This window comes from Aptenodytes forsteri, unplaced genomic scaffold (assembly GCF_000699145.1).
Source record: "Aptenodytes forsteri isolate BGI_AS27 unplaced genomic scaffold, ASM69914v1 Scaffold120, whole genome shotgun sequence".
NCBI classification, from domain to species: domain Eukaryota; kingdom Metazoa; phylum Chordata; class Aves; order Sphenisciformes; family Spheniscidae; genus Aptenodytes; species Aptenodytes forsteri.
In genome coordinates, this window is record NW_008795938.1 from 848,720 (window position 1) to 863,850 (window position 15,131).

Sequence of the window (15,131 nt, forward strand, 5' to 3'; positions counted from 1 at the left end):
CGGGCCCCGCCCAGGCCTCGTCAGCCGCCCTGGTGAGAGCTGCCAGCTCCGGCGGGTCTCTGCGCTCCCCCGTGGGTTCCCCGGCTCAGGACACCCCCCTGTACGCCACCATCCGCCGCTCCGCTGCAGGACGCGCCTGCACCGGAGCTGACCGCCTCTGCGAGTGACCACACAATAATGAATTGTGATAATGTGTATCACAACTGTATCAAACCAGTGTTCATGCGAAAAGTTCTGGAATTGTCTAACAAAAGAGAATATGAAGTAAATTTAAATAAATGAAACACTATTCAAGAGAAAAAGAAATACAGTCCTTAATATATGAGTAATATTTTGACTTATCTTTATGCAGAAACTTCTGCCTATGACTAACAAATTAATCACAGTAATTACTACCAACTAATGTCAAGCACTTATTCTGTATTATCAATAATTAAGTACTTTTATAAAATCATTGTTTAAAAATCTGTGTCTTGGTTACAAAGATTAAAGGAGAATTAAAACAGTTGTACAAAATATATTATCAATTTCATTTTAAAAACACCATTACGATAATAGATTAACTACATCCTTGCCAAAAGTGAAAATAATTGAACAACAAAGGGAATGAAGACAGGAAGCCAGGGAAGGTTTTTAGGTATTTAAATAATTCATCACCCTGAAAGAGGCAAAGTACTACCTCTGAGAAACAGTGAGCAATCATCAAATGCCACAAGAAAAGTGACAGTGAATTGCTTTCTGCTGGACTCAGTCCACTCTGTCAGTCTTCTTTGTACTGTGAGCCCAAAACTGGACACAGTAATTTAGATATGGCCTCATAAGTGCCAAACAGAAGGAAATAATCACTCCCCTAAGCTCTAATTCTTTGCCGTCATTAACAACAGTAGTTACAGGTCTAATTTCTGTGATGAATCTGGTTATTGGGACACACTGTGAAATGATCTATAAAATGGGGAATACTACTAAGCTGTAAGTTGAGGATTACTGGGCACAAAATGATCTGTCAGAGCTATAGAAGTTAACTGAAATTATGTTTCAGTTAATGAAAAGAAATTTTTCATTTTACCCTATATTCTTCCCCCTTCCAAAAATTCAACATCTGTAGGGAAATAAATTTAGTCTTGTCAGTCTGTAGCTTAAATCACTGATAGATTTTTTTAACTCATGAATATATAGTCTACTTGTAATTCTTCCCATTGGAAAAATGTAACCTGGGGTGTGACGAAACAGATAAAAATGGATTCAGGACTCCCCAGCCTAACTTGAAATTAATCAGTACTTATAGACACATCAATAGAACAGAACCATTTTGGAGACCTGGTGGCAATTGCAGTAATATTCAGCAGCAACAGGAATTGTTCAGAGACCTGACAATTAAAAAGCAATCACACAAGAAGCAGAGACAGCACAGGAGCGAATTACCTTGGGAAGAGATGAAATCTCCTTCAGTAAGTAGTTTGGAATAGTCTAAATAAGTACCTCCAGGTAAACTATTTCTTCTTCGGAGCAAAAGGCTGGCTTAGATGATCCCCGAAGTCCTGTCCAGGCCAATGCTTTTGTGATGCCATGGATGAGAGGAAAAAGAAATTCCCATTATTCATCTTGTAAACATGCCTAAGATAGACATTTAGTCAAACCTCTCTTCAAAGGCATTAAAGCACCAAAATTCAACTGAAACGTCTTTCAAGATCAGGCTCATAGTATTTGGGAGTCATTGGCTGGGAGCTGAAGCTATACGGTGCACATACTGCTGCAGTACCTGGAATATCCATGTGTGTAAGAAAAGGAAGCCCCTGGTATGAACATCTAGTGTTAGCTGACCACAGAGTCAATCTGTTTTGTATCAATCTTCCTAAAGCCGCATATTTCAAATCATACAACTTTCCTTTCTCAGTGCCCGTTGCTTTGCTTATTTAAAATAGCTGCCAGTCGCCACCCACATCCTCAGATGAACCAGAGCCTGTACACAGGCTGGGAAAAGAAATGTTTTCAGCTGCTAGGATCCAGAAAACTTTATCCATTTAAAGGAGAGTATTACATAGGGACACCAAATCATAAACACTATTGATCGAACAAATTTTCCTAAACCAGACATGCAAGAGGACTGTCAGTGAGGCAAATGCAGTAATACTACTACTTTGGATTTATATCACATTTTTCATCCTATGTTTTCATTCCCTCTACTTCATAGACAGACAGACTGAGGACAGGAATCACAATTCAAGTTCATACCACGCAGTACAAGGTTGCTAACAGAACCAATGTGTTTAGTGCCAAAACCTAATAAACTCCTTCCATAGCCACCAAAGAGAATGAGGCACGCCTAGAAAGTAAGCCAGACCATAGGTAGACTAACTTGTCCTCCGGAGGTGTTTTTTTCCTCTTAATCAAACAGGTAACTAGGTAAGTGCCAAAATGAGCTAGAATGCCCTAAGTCAATGATTTGTACAAAGACTGTGCACTGAAGTGTGCCTCCGCTCTCCCGATTCCTGTAATTCCCAGTATGATATCCCTTGCAAAATCAACAGTGCAGAGCTGACATCCAACTGAGGCAGCTTTACTTGAAACAGGGAGCAGTGTCAAGCCATCGGAAACCTATTGAGTGTTGGTAAAGTAGCATCTGCCAAAGCATCCTGCAACTAAATAGATCCCTCTTCAAAATAAACATCACACTGTTCACAGAAAAATTCATTTGTAACAATTCTGAATTCTGAAAAAAATGAATAGCTGAGACACCAAATTCTAAAGTGGATGAACCCTTCTTTTAGTCCTTGCACTCAGGCTTTCTTCTCCCAAGCAATTTCAAAGATGGTTTCAATTACACAAAAAATATGTGTGTAAGACACTGAAAGCTCCTAATAAGCCTTTGTGATCTAATGGGTGAGCAACAAGTTTACAAAGCTGCACATGGAAGAAAGGAATTTCTATAATTAAGGTCTGATAGGCATGTAATCATTTGATCAATTAGGGACAGCTTTACCTCCTGTTTTTTGATAAATAGAAAGCTCTTTGATGCATACTGTGGGTTTTCTAAAGAGCTTTGCCAAAACAGGAAAACGTTATGTATTTCATGATCCCATGAAGGCTGGAATCCAAACAAAAAAGCAATTAAATAGCAAAAAAATGGGGTCTAAAAATGTAAAGTGCTCAACAAACTATGTAAGGCTACTCCTGCCCCATCAGAAAGCAAATGCTAACAATTGTAGGGAAGGCATCACATAACATGGTGGCATGACTCATACCAACAGGAAGAATAATTTTACTGTGTTTTCAGGCATGATATACTTGTAATGCTGTTAGGATCTGGTTTACTCTGGTGGAGCAGGGACTGGTCCAGGCATGCAATATTTAGATAAAAAGAGAGATAAAAAGGTTATGCCAAAAAAAATAGTCAAACTCCAAAGAATGCAGGAACCACATTGGAATTTATGATGTTTTCTCATTTACTCTGATGGTTTTGAGATTAAACAACAGATTTCAGCTACTTAAAAGAAAGCAGGAGCAACACCTTGTACGATGCTGGATTTAAAGGTCTGGGCAAGTCAACACCTTCGCGAATTAGTAGGAACAGGAGACGTTAAAAACCAAACCTAATCACCTGGCAGGAGCAGCATCCTCTTCCCGTGATGTACCTCACCTCAGTAATTTTTGCTCAGGTCAAACCAGCAGCTTTTACGCTGTAGTTAAGCAGTGACATCTTGAAAGCAGAGGAGGTTGGGGGGGTCATAAAACGCGTTAAATTCAACGGTAAGTGATGGTGCTGCCGCGGCAATCTGTTCCTGGAGGACGAAGGAGCAGTACGAGGACGGCGGTGCCGAGACGCCGGCTCCCCTCCCTCCCGCAGCCCTCCCGCCGTGCCGAGGAGTGCCTGGAGAAACGGGGGTTAAAGGGCAGGCAAAGGGTGAAGAGGGCTTAACGGGCACCAGAGGGGCTAAAATTCAAAGTAAAAACTCCACAGAGCGTTTCAAAAAAGGCGCCGGGGTGGAGGAGCTGGATTTTCCTCAGCGGAGCAGGCAGCGCTCCTCTCAGCGAGGGCTGCCGGGGTCTCCTCGCGGGAGGAGAGGGGAAAGCGGGATTACTGAGGGAACGAGGTGCTGCCGCGAGAGGGAGAGACCGACATAACTCACCTGCAGCCGCCGAGCAGCTCCCTCAGGAACTGGGGGGAAACAGGTCCCCTCCTGGCGGCCAGGGGGACGCGCCGGCCCCCGCGGTCAGTGCCGGGAAGAGCTACGGCGGGGCCGTGCACGGCCGTCCCTCCCCGGGGCAGGGCGGTGCCTCTTCCCACTTCGCGGAGGCCGGGTGAGCAGCGACTCGAGAATTTCCCCCCCGGCTCCGGGAAGGGCGGCCGGTTCCCTTGGCTGCCCTCCCAAAGTCAGGGCGCCTGCCGCCATCTGCCCCCTCTTCGAGGGAGCCGGGCACCCGCGGAGGAGGTGTCAGGCGGCGGAGGCCAGGCCGCTCCGGTGCCCCCGGGGCGAGGAGGGGCTGCAGGGCCTGGGGTCAGCCGGGGACAGGGGCCGATCCCGGGGAGGCCAAGCAGGGAGAGGAGGACAGGCAGGGTTAGCCTGAGAGGACTGTGAGGAGCAGAGAATGGACACTTTGCTCAAACGGACACTTTCTCGAGCCTCCCAGTCTCGAGCTGGTCAGAAACCACACGTAGGAGTGATGTCTCCAAGAGGCCTTTGCCTCTGGTGCCATGGCCCCAGGGTTCCTATGTTTCCTTGGTCTGGCTCTGGGGGATGCTCGCTCTGGCCACCAAGGCAGACAGGGCGAGGAGGTGGCCTGGTGCTTGCAGCAGGGCTTGGGGTTGAGGCCACAATGAGTCTGGTGCTGCACCACTGTCTCGCATGCAGCTGTCTGACGAAATCCCACTCAGAAACCATGTTAAGGAAGGTTATGGCTCACAAAGTCAAACTTTCCACTCCCAGAATCGCAGGACCATAAGGCAGGAAGGGAGATCAGGAGTTCACTGTGGCTGTTGCCCTGCCCTTCGGCTGTGGGTCCCCATCTGACAGGCCTCGGTAAGACATTCAGAGAGGTACAGTGTGCCGCAAGCTGCCTGGGTCACTGCTTCCATCAGAAGATGTAGCCATGAGGAAGTTTCGTTTAAACCTGTTACTTATCGTTTTCAGGGTGTTCGTGGTGAAGGTTTCTCCAGTTTGTAGCACTTTTACATATGAGGTCTTCAGTCTCTTACTTTCTTTTTCCTAAACTACATTGGTAGGTTAAACATAACATACCTATTAAGACACTGTTTTCCTTTCTGTCCTTTGGATTGTCTCAAGTTGTCGAAGCTTGGTTGCTTTTCCTCGGAAGGATGTGGACCAGGAAGTGTTCTGCCTTACAGGCTATGTTACTTTTTATACCTCCTGATATACAGTTTGCCTTTTTTCGTAACAGCATAGTGTTGCCGACTTACACTTTGCTTGTGATGCGCTTCAGCACCTTGATCCTTTTCTTCTGAATTGCTGTCTAGCCAGTTGTTTCCTGCCTCTTTGTGTTGCAGTGATATCTCATGCTTCCCTCTGTTGAGTAACACCCTGCTTCTTTAGTCAGGTTTTCCATTTTCTCATGATGCTTCTGCTTTCTAGTCAAGCAAATGATTTCTAGTCGAAGGATAGTTCTATTCTTCAGAACCTTATTCTGGAGAATTACATCTATTTCTTCCACAGAGTTCCTGTGCATGTCGTGTGAGTCATGTAAGCTGAACTTTTCACAGACAGTCACTAGTTACTAATTTTTCATTGCCTGTGTGCTGGTCTGGAGGCACTAGAACATTTACTGCTGTGTCAGAACTCAGAGGAGTATATACATGAAAGGTTATGTAACTGCTTAGTTTTACTGAAAATGCAAATCACAGATGTCTAAAATTGGTTGCCAAAATTTTGAAATGTTTTTTTTTCTGTTTTTCTCCCTTATGCTTATTAACAACTCTCTGTAATATGCTTGTAATTTCTTTCCTCTAATGTTTTTAGACAGTATAATTAGAAAAGCTTACTGGAAATTTATCAATTCTATATTTGAAAGTAGGATTTGAATAATATGCAATAAATAAAACATGGGGGGGTTGTACATTAAGGGATCTGATGGGAAAAATGGCATATCATCATGTAATGAAAACTAAAGGGAATAAATTAAGACAGCTTAGTTCTAGAACTTTTAAAATTTTGAATGGGTGTCATTGCACTCCTTTTTGTCTTTTAATGTAGGGGTGGAAGATTTTTGCACATACTATTTTAAAGATAATATATTAAGTTATTTTTCTGCTTTGAGCCCCCTCATCTGTGTTTGAAAAAGTTTCTTCTTTTAGGCCTCTACTGGAGATACCTGTTAAAATCTGTTGATATATTTAACTTTTTCTGAATCTTTTCAACTCTGCTATGGATTATAGATGTTCAGCCCTCTCTTGCCTCTCCATTTGGGTAGCAGCAATAATCTCTGATGCTGCTTTTGCACACTGATCCACATAATCCAGAAATTCCAGAATGAACAATGTAATAGCTTATCATTTGAATGCTCCAGACTTACTAACATATGAATTCATTGCTCTCTAGAAATAATGTTCAAGGTACTAATTAGTACCCAAAAACCTAAGAAGTTATTGAATAATGTCTATAAGGAATTTTCATGCCTGGTCAGAAAGTGTTTCAAAAAGCAAGTTGTCAGATTTCTCATATTTGAGGTGGGAAAACTGAAATAGAAAGAAAAGAACAAAGGTAAATCCACAAGAGAACTTGGCACTGCAATGTGTTGAGTGTCACAGTGTCTACAGAATTTAAAGTCCCAAGTTAGGTACCAAAGTGCTTTATATACCAAATCATAGCAATGTAGTTTGGAACAGCTTGGAGGAAGACATCCAATCCAACCTGAGTCCCTCTTTCTCTGTAACCACAGCTCTGAATTTCGCCCCACCTCTCCCAGGTCCTTAGCTGCCTGTGTACGTATATCCAAGGCCCCGCTCTGATATGGCACAACTGCATAACCTTGATCCAGACTGCTATGAGAGAGCTGTGAGAACATCTGTAGAGAGGTAAGAAAGTTGAAAGTACAGATAGAAGTAGGGCTGTTGACATGAGATCGTTGGTAGTTCAAGGATTTCAGAGGGGAAAGTACCAGCATGAAAAGGTATAAAATCCTAAAGGGAAAAATCACCCGGGGAAGCCTGGTCAAGCTAGCCAGTCTAGTTGGGGACTAGCTGGGAATCATTGTGTCATGTTATCAGTGTTGATGGAGTTGGTGGAGGATGGCTACTTGGCAATGCTGGGAATCCTTTCCAGAGAGCCATGGGAAGTGACCTTTCCCCTTTTGACTCTTGCCTGCCTGCCCAGCAAAGACTTCTTGGGTAGCTTAACATAGTGGCAAGTATACTAATGCTTAGTCTTATAGCTTGTTAAACCCTAGTTAGCTCTTCTGTGTGTTAGCCAATAGCTAACTGCTTTATTTTGAATTATGTATATTTTTCTTGCAGAGTCTCTGTGCCTGGCTAAAAGTACCTGAACAAACTGACCAAGTGTGACGGATGCACTCAACTCCTTAACCAAACTAGTGGTAGTTGGGTACAGGCTCCAAAGGAGGTAAAGACCTAAGCCGTAACCAGGCCAAGATCTTTGCTAGTTCCAATCTGTTCTCTGAAAACCCACAAAGGAGCAGAGCGACACAGTGAGCATCGATGCATATGAGCTTGGAACACTGATCATGCGATTAACACATGAATATCAGGTGGCTTTTCCAAGACTCATTTATCAAGGAACAAAGTTAGTTGTGGGTACAAGGTGTCTCATGCATACCTTTTCCATGGCATGTAATTTGACTACAGGCCAACCACTTTATTCCATAAATACGACAGCCTAAGTGAGCTTTCTTTGACCTCTCCCTGCTAAGCAGCTGGCTGCATGGTGATCTCCCCTTGAGCTGGGACACCTCTCAACGTTGGTCCTCAAGGCAGAGAGACCTCCCACCAACTGCAGATCTTTGGTAAGTGACCAATAACATGCATAACCTGGTATTATAGTGCACTAAGATTTTTGTATTGGTAACTTTGATTCTGTCTTAGTAACTTTGAATCATTGTTATATTCTTTGTGCTGTAAGTAATAGAGTGAGCCTTGCCATCGAATGTTGTTAAGTTGCAACTTTTACAACATCATCTTTCAATAAAACCACTTTTGCTGATACTTCTGCGGTGCTTCTTTAAGTGGTCTAAATTGCCCATCCGCAACACCAAGAGGGGCCATAATAGACCTCCCATTCAAAGGAGGACTTCATCTGTCTGGTAAGTCTTGAAAACCTCTAAGAAAGGCAATTTCAGAACTTTCCTAGGTTGAAGTGCTGCACTTCCTTCCTAGGGGCAAAGTTTTCCTAATATCCAACTGAGTATCCCAGACCACAGTTTGTGACTGTGGCCTCACGTTATCTTGTGCCATCTGCCACCACCAAGAAAAGTTGCCTGTCTGCTTTGTAACTGTCTTTCAGGTAGTCGTCGATTGCCTTTAGGTGGTCCCTTAAACTCCTGTTTGGGAAACTAACCAGGATTCTAGTTCATCTTCTCTAAGCCACTGACAGTCTTGGTACTCCTCTACTGTATCTTCTCCTGTTTGTCAACATCTCTCTTGAACTGGGGTGCCCAAAACTGGACACAGTACTACAGTCTCCTTGCTGCTAATTAAAGGCAGTATCATAGCCCTGCATCAGCACACAGAGCTCTCTAATGTCTCCTGTTTGTTCATTAGAGTAGTATCACTTCAGGTGGGCACCCAGGTGTGATAATTCCCCCCCAAAGTATGAGAACTTCCTCCATAATGCTGTCCTTTCAGCTTCCTTATTTGTGTGCGTAAGCTTGGGGTGGGCACCCTTTGATTGCCAACCCAGTCCACATTCCCTCACTTCATTGTCAGTCATCATCCCCCTCCTCATCATTCCTAGTTTAAGGCTCTTGGCAAAATGGACAACCTGTTGGCAAAGATTTTTTTGCCCCACTTAGTCAGGTTGCTCTCATCTCTTCCTAGCAGTCCTCAATGCTCAGCAAGTGTCCCTTATCATAAAAGCTGATTCCTTACTGTTGACACCAGCTGTGCAAACACGTATTGACCCACAGAATTCTCCACTCACTGAGGGCACATTTCTCCTTCACTGGCAGGATTGAGGAGATACCACCTGAGCTCTCTTGCCTTGGGTCTAACCTCCAGAGCCAGGTAGTCACCTTGATACAGTCAGGGTCTCCCCTCACAGTATCATTGGTGCCCACATGGAAGATCAGCACAGGATACTAGTCTTGGTGCCTGGAAGATCAGCATGGGATATTAGTCTCAGTGCCAGGCAAGCCTAAGCAGTCTCTCCACGATGTCCTGGATCCAAGCCCCCAGCAAGCAGAAGACCTCCCTAGACAGTAGATTAGGTCACCAGATAAGAGCCTCCATCCCCCATAGCAAGGACCCTCCCACTAGGACTCACCCTCTGCATGCTTAGGCTCAGCTGGCTCTTCTGATGCTTTGTTAAAGAGTTCCCAGGCCCTCATCTGCTTCCAGGACACAGAGCCTATTCTGTAGCTGCAGATATGCAGGCAGAGAAGGAGACATCCTTCTGGTGCCAGAAGTCACAAACTTCCAGCCTTCACTATCATGGGAGTCTCCATTTCCCAATGCAGTGCAGACGGATGCTGCCTGGCCCTGCTTCAGCACAGCTGGGGATTCAAGCTTTTGTATCTGTAGGATCTTGGTGTTCTGGTGAGCTGCACTAAACTAGGCCTCTCTCTAGCATCCTCCCTAATCAGAGTCAGCTGGAGATGAGTGCAAAGAACCCTTTTATCATGAACAGCTGACAGAAGTCATTAGGAGTTGCTAGACCTTGTTAGAAGTCGAGAGGAAATGGCCTCAAGTTGCGGCAGGGGAGGTTTAGATTGGACGTAAGGAAAAATTTCTTTACTGAAAGAGTGGTGAAACATTGGAACAGGCTGCCCAGGGAAGTGGTGGAGTCCCCATCCCTGGAGGTATTTAAAAGACGTGTAGATGAGGCGCTTAGGGACATGGTTTAGTGGGCATGGTGGTGTTGGGTTGACGGTTGGACTCGATGATCTTAGAGGTCTTTTCCAACCTCAATGATTCTATGATTCTATGATTCTAAGTCAAGGCCTCCTGAAGCTACCTTTTCCTGGCAGCAGTAGACACCCTGAAGTTCCTGAAAGAGTTCCCAGGAGTTCTCCAGTGACCCAGAAGAAGTTCCCATAAGATCTAGAAAATCTACAGGCAGAGCCTGGAGACTGCTGTGCAGGCTGCTGTGTCTGTTGGCTGCCTCCATTAGCTGTCATCATCTAGTCATGTCTTTTTTTTCTTCATGTTCTCCAGATACAAATATTTGCAAGTTTCATTAGTAAGAACACCAGGGTGAAGAGTTTTGTGCTTCTGTTTTAGGAAGGCAAGTGCTGAAGTGATTACCATTCAGGAAATTACAGCATCCTATTGGTCTTGTGTAGGAAACCTTAACTGGTAACACACCAAAACTTGGGATTTTAAACACCAAGTCCACAGAATATGGAGCACTAGCTCATATATCACATAAAACACTAGCAAAACCACAGCAATGCTGTTGGGAAGATTAAATGCATCAGATAAATAAGCAGGGAACATGAAGAGAGGTGTGTGGGGGGTGTCAGTGTGCATGCGTGCATCTTGGTGTCTTCCTTCAGACAGGGATTCTTGATATAAATGTTTGTGCTGCCAATACTCCACACTGTCTGCCTACAATTCACACAATCTAGGGTTGTACTCGCTAAGAATTTACCTGTGCAGAATTCAGATTTTTTTGTGCATTTTGCAAATCCTATTTGCTGATATTTGGCTAGACAGAGAAAATAACCTGGCCTAAGAGGGAAGAATAGCTTGGTTAGGGTTCTGAATACAAAAACAGTCATGCCACTTAATCTCCATGAGTCAGTTTTCCTTCATCAATTGGAAGTAATAATATTTCCTTTTTGCTTTTTTTAATTTCTCTTGTCAGTTTTCAGACCAAAGACTGCCTCTAGCTTTTGCTGCTGTGCTATATAATATAACTGGACATGAACCCCAGGAGGATATTTTAGTCCCAACTTTAAAATAAACACATAAATAAATTCATTAATAAATAAGGGATGGATGAATGAATGAAAAAAATAAGTGTATTCACTAGCAGAGAAGAGAGAGGCTGCTGCTGGTGGTGTTAAGCTTGAATTTCCATTTTAATTTCATCAATTTTATCCATACTAATTTTAGAAGTGTTTTATTTAAATTATGTATTTTCAATATTTTAGTGTCAGCTGTACCTAAAATAGAATATTTCCCCTTTCACACATCAAGTTTTTGTAGCCTCTTGGCACCTAAAACTAATTTTTCTCTATTGAGATCTGTGTTCAACAATGTGCTTGTAATGCTATATAATCTACTTCCAGCATTTACAAAATCTACCACTGATGTTGGTATACTAATAATTTTTACCCATACTGACTTATACAATACAGTAAATGTGACCCTTAGGAGTAATAAAAAGGTAATTTTCTGATTTCTCTGTCCTTCAGGAAGAAAATAAGCCATTGGAACAATGCTATCTACATTAACAGGACATTTCAAAGGAAAACAAAAAAAAATCTGCAAACAGAATGTACAAGAGAGAATTCCCTTTGTCAGGCACTGAATCAAAGACTTTAAACAAGAGAAATGGGGTAGTTGAAAGTTCCTCATTAACCAATGCAGTGAAAGGCTTTCCTTTACTATGTTATTTAAAGTAGAAGCAGAAATATTAGTCTGTATTTCAAGAGTTAGTTAATGATCATACACATCAGTATCTGGACAGTTTACTAGACATGTTGACTCTCTTATTAAAAGCCAGTAATTTCTATGAAAAAGCCTGAAGTCCTTTCAGTTGTAAATTTATATTTAACATAATGTGAAAGAGGCCACCCTTTAGCCCCAAAGCAGAATGAATCACACTCACATCCTGATTCTTAGAATTTTTTCGTAAAAACTTCCACTGCCAGAAACTCCACTGCCTTCCAAGGCAGTCTCTGGCTAGGACCTAACTATCCTTAGCAGTAGAAAGTTCTCTCATATGTAAACCAAAAATACTTACTAGCTCTTTATACCCACCACTGTCTGCCTACAAACTAATAGAGACCAAGTTACTCTTTTCTGTTTTGCAACAGCCTTTGAAATATTGAAGATTAATAACAGGACCCCTTCAGCCCTCTCTAGGCTAAACAAGCTCAATTCTTTCAGTGGTTTAAAGAATGCTGATTGTGATCACCGCTATTCACATGTCTCTTGAAGTCCAGTTCTGAAAGAAGAAATGGAGGACACAGCACTCCCAACAGGAGCCTTATCAACACTGTATTTACTGACAGATGACACTTCTTGCTCCTACCTGTCTGTGTATTTGCTGTTTCCTCAGAAGCAGAACATTGTTTATTTAAGATACACCTGTGATGTTCTGTAAGCCACAGATAATTTTATCTTGCCGACTTCTCTTTCCTGCTTGTTCAATTATTTCTGCTTAAGACTACAACCTTGCACTTTCCCCATTGAGACACCATCTCTAATTTGTCAAGATGCTTTTGAATCTTAACCCTGTTTTCTGATGTGCTTGTGATCCCTCATAGCTTCATGTCATTTGGAAATCCTAGGCATCTTCTGATTGTTGACTGCTAACAGCCGGGACAGATCTTTCCAATTCCACTCAAGACATTGTACCTTCTTAACAATGAGCCACTGCTAACTGCTTTCTGACTGCACAGTGGCAACTTCCAAAACCAAAGTAAAGCAAACCATTGTTTTCCATGAACAGTGTTCCTCATGCAAGATTTAATTTCCAGCCAGGAACAATTTCTATTTAGAGTCAGTAGTTGCAGAAATACTCTTTCAGAGCAAAGGACAGTGAAGTGGTGTTGAGCCAGACTGCACTGGACTGAACAATTTCAGGTGTACTTTTTAGTGCAGCCAGAGTGACAAGAGGTTTTCAACAGTATCCATGGAGTTCCTCTGGGAGTAATTTTGGTCACCCCACAGCTGCAGAGGAAAATCATTGAAACTGTATAGCCATATTAGTGTTGGACTGAGCTAATATTCTTTGCTTCTCAATAGGCTTCTCAGCTTGGAGTCAAGCTAGGATTCCTCGTTACCAACCTGAACTGACTATGAAACGTAGGAGGGAGGAATGGCGTAATTGTCTGCACTTGTTTTGCAGGTGCATCCTGAGTGTTCTACACAAATAAGCTTTGAGCTTTCTGTAGACATTTCCACTGTGCCTGTGGTAGGTCGCTGTAAAGGGCAATGTCTGAGCTTGTATTGAATTGCAGTGTATTGTACACAAACTTGTGTGGTTCCAGCAACAGTCTCTCCTCCAGGCGTATCTCTTTGATCAAGTAATAACTGTGGTTCCTAACAAGAGATGGTGCAGGTGTTACGTATGTATACTCTGATATGATCTCAGCTAATATGTAACAAGTGTAGGTTTGTTCTAAAAAATGAAAAGCACAGTAGCATAAATAATTTACGGACTACTGAAGAAAAAATGATCAGTTATTTGCCATTAACTAATAATTGCATGAAAATCCCTATGTTAAATAAATGTTATTAAGATGAAAAAGCAGTGAAATGTAAGGAAATACCAACATTAGAATTAATAAGTAACTTCAAGTCACTTTTTAATGCATATACATGCTTATATAGTGCTTAATTATTTCAATTCTGGTTTTATTCACAAGGTCCACTTCCCCAGTGAAGACTGAGATACATGAAGTTCACTTATTCTGTATATCTTCCATATTTATTTTCTCCCAGTTGTCAAGTGGAAAGACTGCAACTTAGTTATTCTGCAGTATTCAAACCCAGCTCAGAAGCTAAAAAAAATTATTCTCTATAAACTTTTTGTTTATGGTCCTTATCTGTGATGTCATATAATCTGAATTTATGTACATCAATTTAATGTAATAACGATCTCCCATCTTTTCCCCACCTAACTTACTTGGAAACTAAAGATGCCAAAGCTACCAAAATTTTCTAGTGGTATTAGAAATGCAGTTGGGTTCAGCTGAGCACAGTAATAAATTAATCACTAACTAATGAGTACTTACACCATTTAGGCACTTATTTACCCCTGAGGTTGTTTGGGGTCTAGAGACCAGCATCTTCCAAGTACTTTTAAAAGTCCTAGTTTCTCCTCTGAGTTGATAAATTCCAACCTGCTCATCTCCCAGAACTATTCTTTCCCGTTGGATTGCATAAGGCACAAGCAGGCTGCCTCTCCAACTCCCATGAGCTCCTGTGTCTTTCTGTACAATGACGTAGCCTTAACTGGAGGGTAGTGGCTGTCTCCATTTACACTATCCTTAAATCTGTGCCTTTAGTAATTCTTTGGTGTTGTTTCAAGCATGTATTTGAACTTCGTTCAACTGAAGAGAGAATTGAATCCTTCTCTTTACTGTCAGGTTGAGCACTCCCGTCAGTAGGCTATTATAAAAAGACTGTGTGCCTTCACATTTTAAAAGAGGGTGTCCTCAACATCTTCCTGTGAGGGACAAATATGTGCAACATGCAATAGTCATACCCTGAGAAATGAACTTCCTGGGAATTCCCCCACCTAATTTTTGACCTCAGAAGCATTTGTGCAGTATGCTCCTCATACTGAAACAATCCTGTGCATATGAAGTCTAGGTGCTTGGGGAATTTGAATGAAGTGATGCCAAATGTGTTCAGACTTTCAGGTTAATGGATAGCTAGATGGGATTCCAGAGAGGGAATTAGCTTCTGCCTAAGAGCCTCTTTAGGTGACTGTGTGGTTTACTGGCTCATGCCAAAGAGATTATGTTCAAAAACATCCACTCTCTGGGACCCAAATTTGAGACACTTAGGGTATTATTTTCAGCTTAGTTTTTCTTAGGGGAAACTCTCTGCTACCATCTTGTGGTAAACTGAGGAAGAGACATCAAGAGCAAACTTTCTGAGGCTTTGGGGAAACCTTATTGCAGCCTATCAGTACTTAAAAGGGTCTCATAAAAAAGATGGCGGCAGACTTTTTAGCAGGGCCTGTTGTGACAGGACAAGGGGGAATGGCTTTAAACTAAAGGGGGGTAGATTTAGACTAGACATAAGGAAGAAATTTTTTACGCTGAGG

The 15,131-nt window shown here is 42.4% G+C and overlaps 1 protein-coding gene across 1 annotated transcript in view; it reads right to left on the reverse strand.

The window, feature by feature from the left end:
- The window catches only part of OSMR (oncostatin M receptor), a 37,257-nt gene extending 35,746 nt beyond the window's left edge, over positions 1 to 1,511 (reverse strand). Inside the window, exon 1 of the mRNA XM_009285156.2 lies at positions 1,423 to 1,511. The gene's annotated coding sequence lies outside the window, so the exon portion shown is untranslated. The remainder of the gene's footprint in view (positions 1 to 1,422) is intronic.
- Positions 1,512 to 15,131: the final 13,620 nt, after the last annotated feature.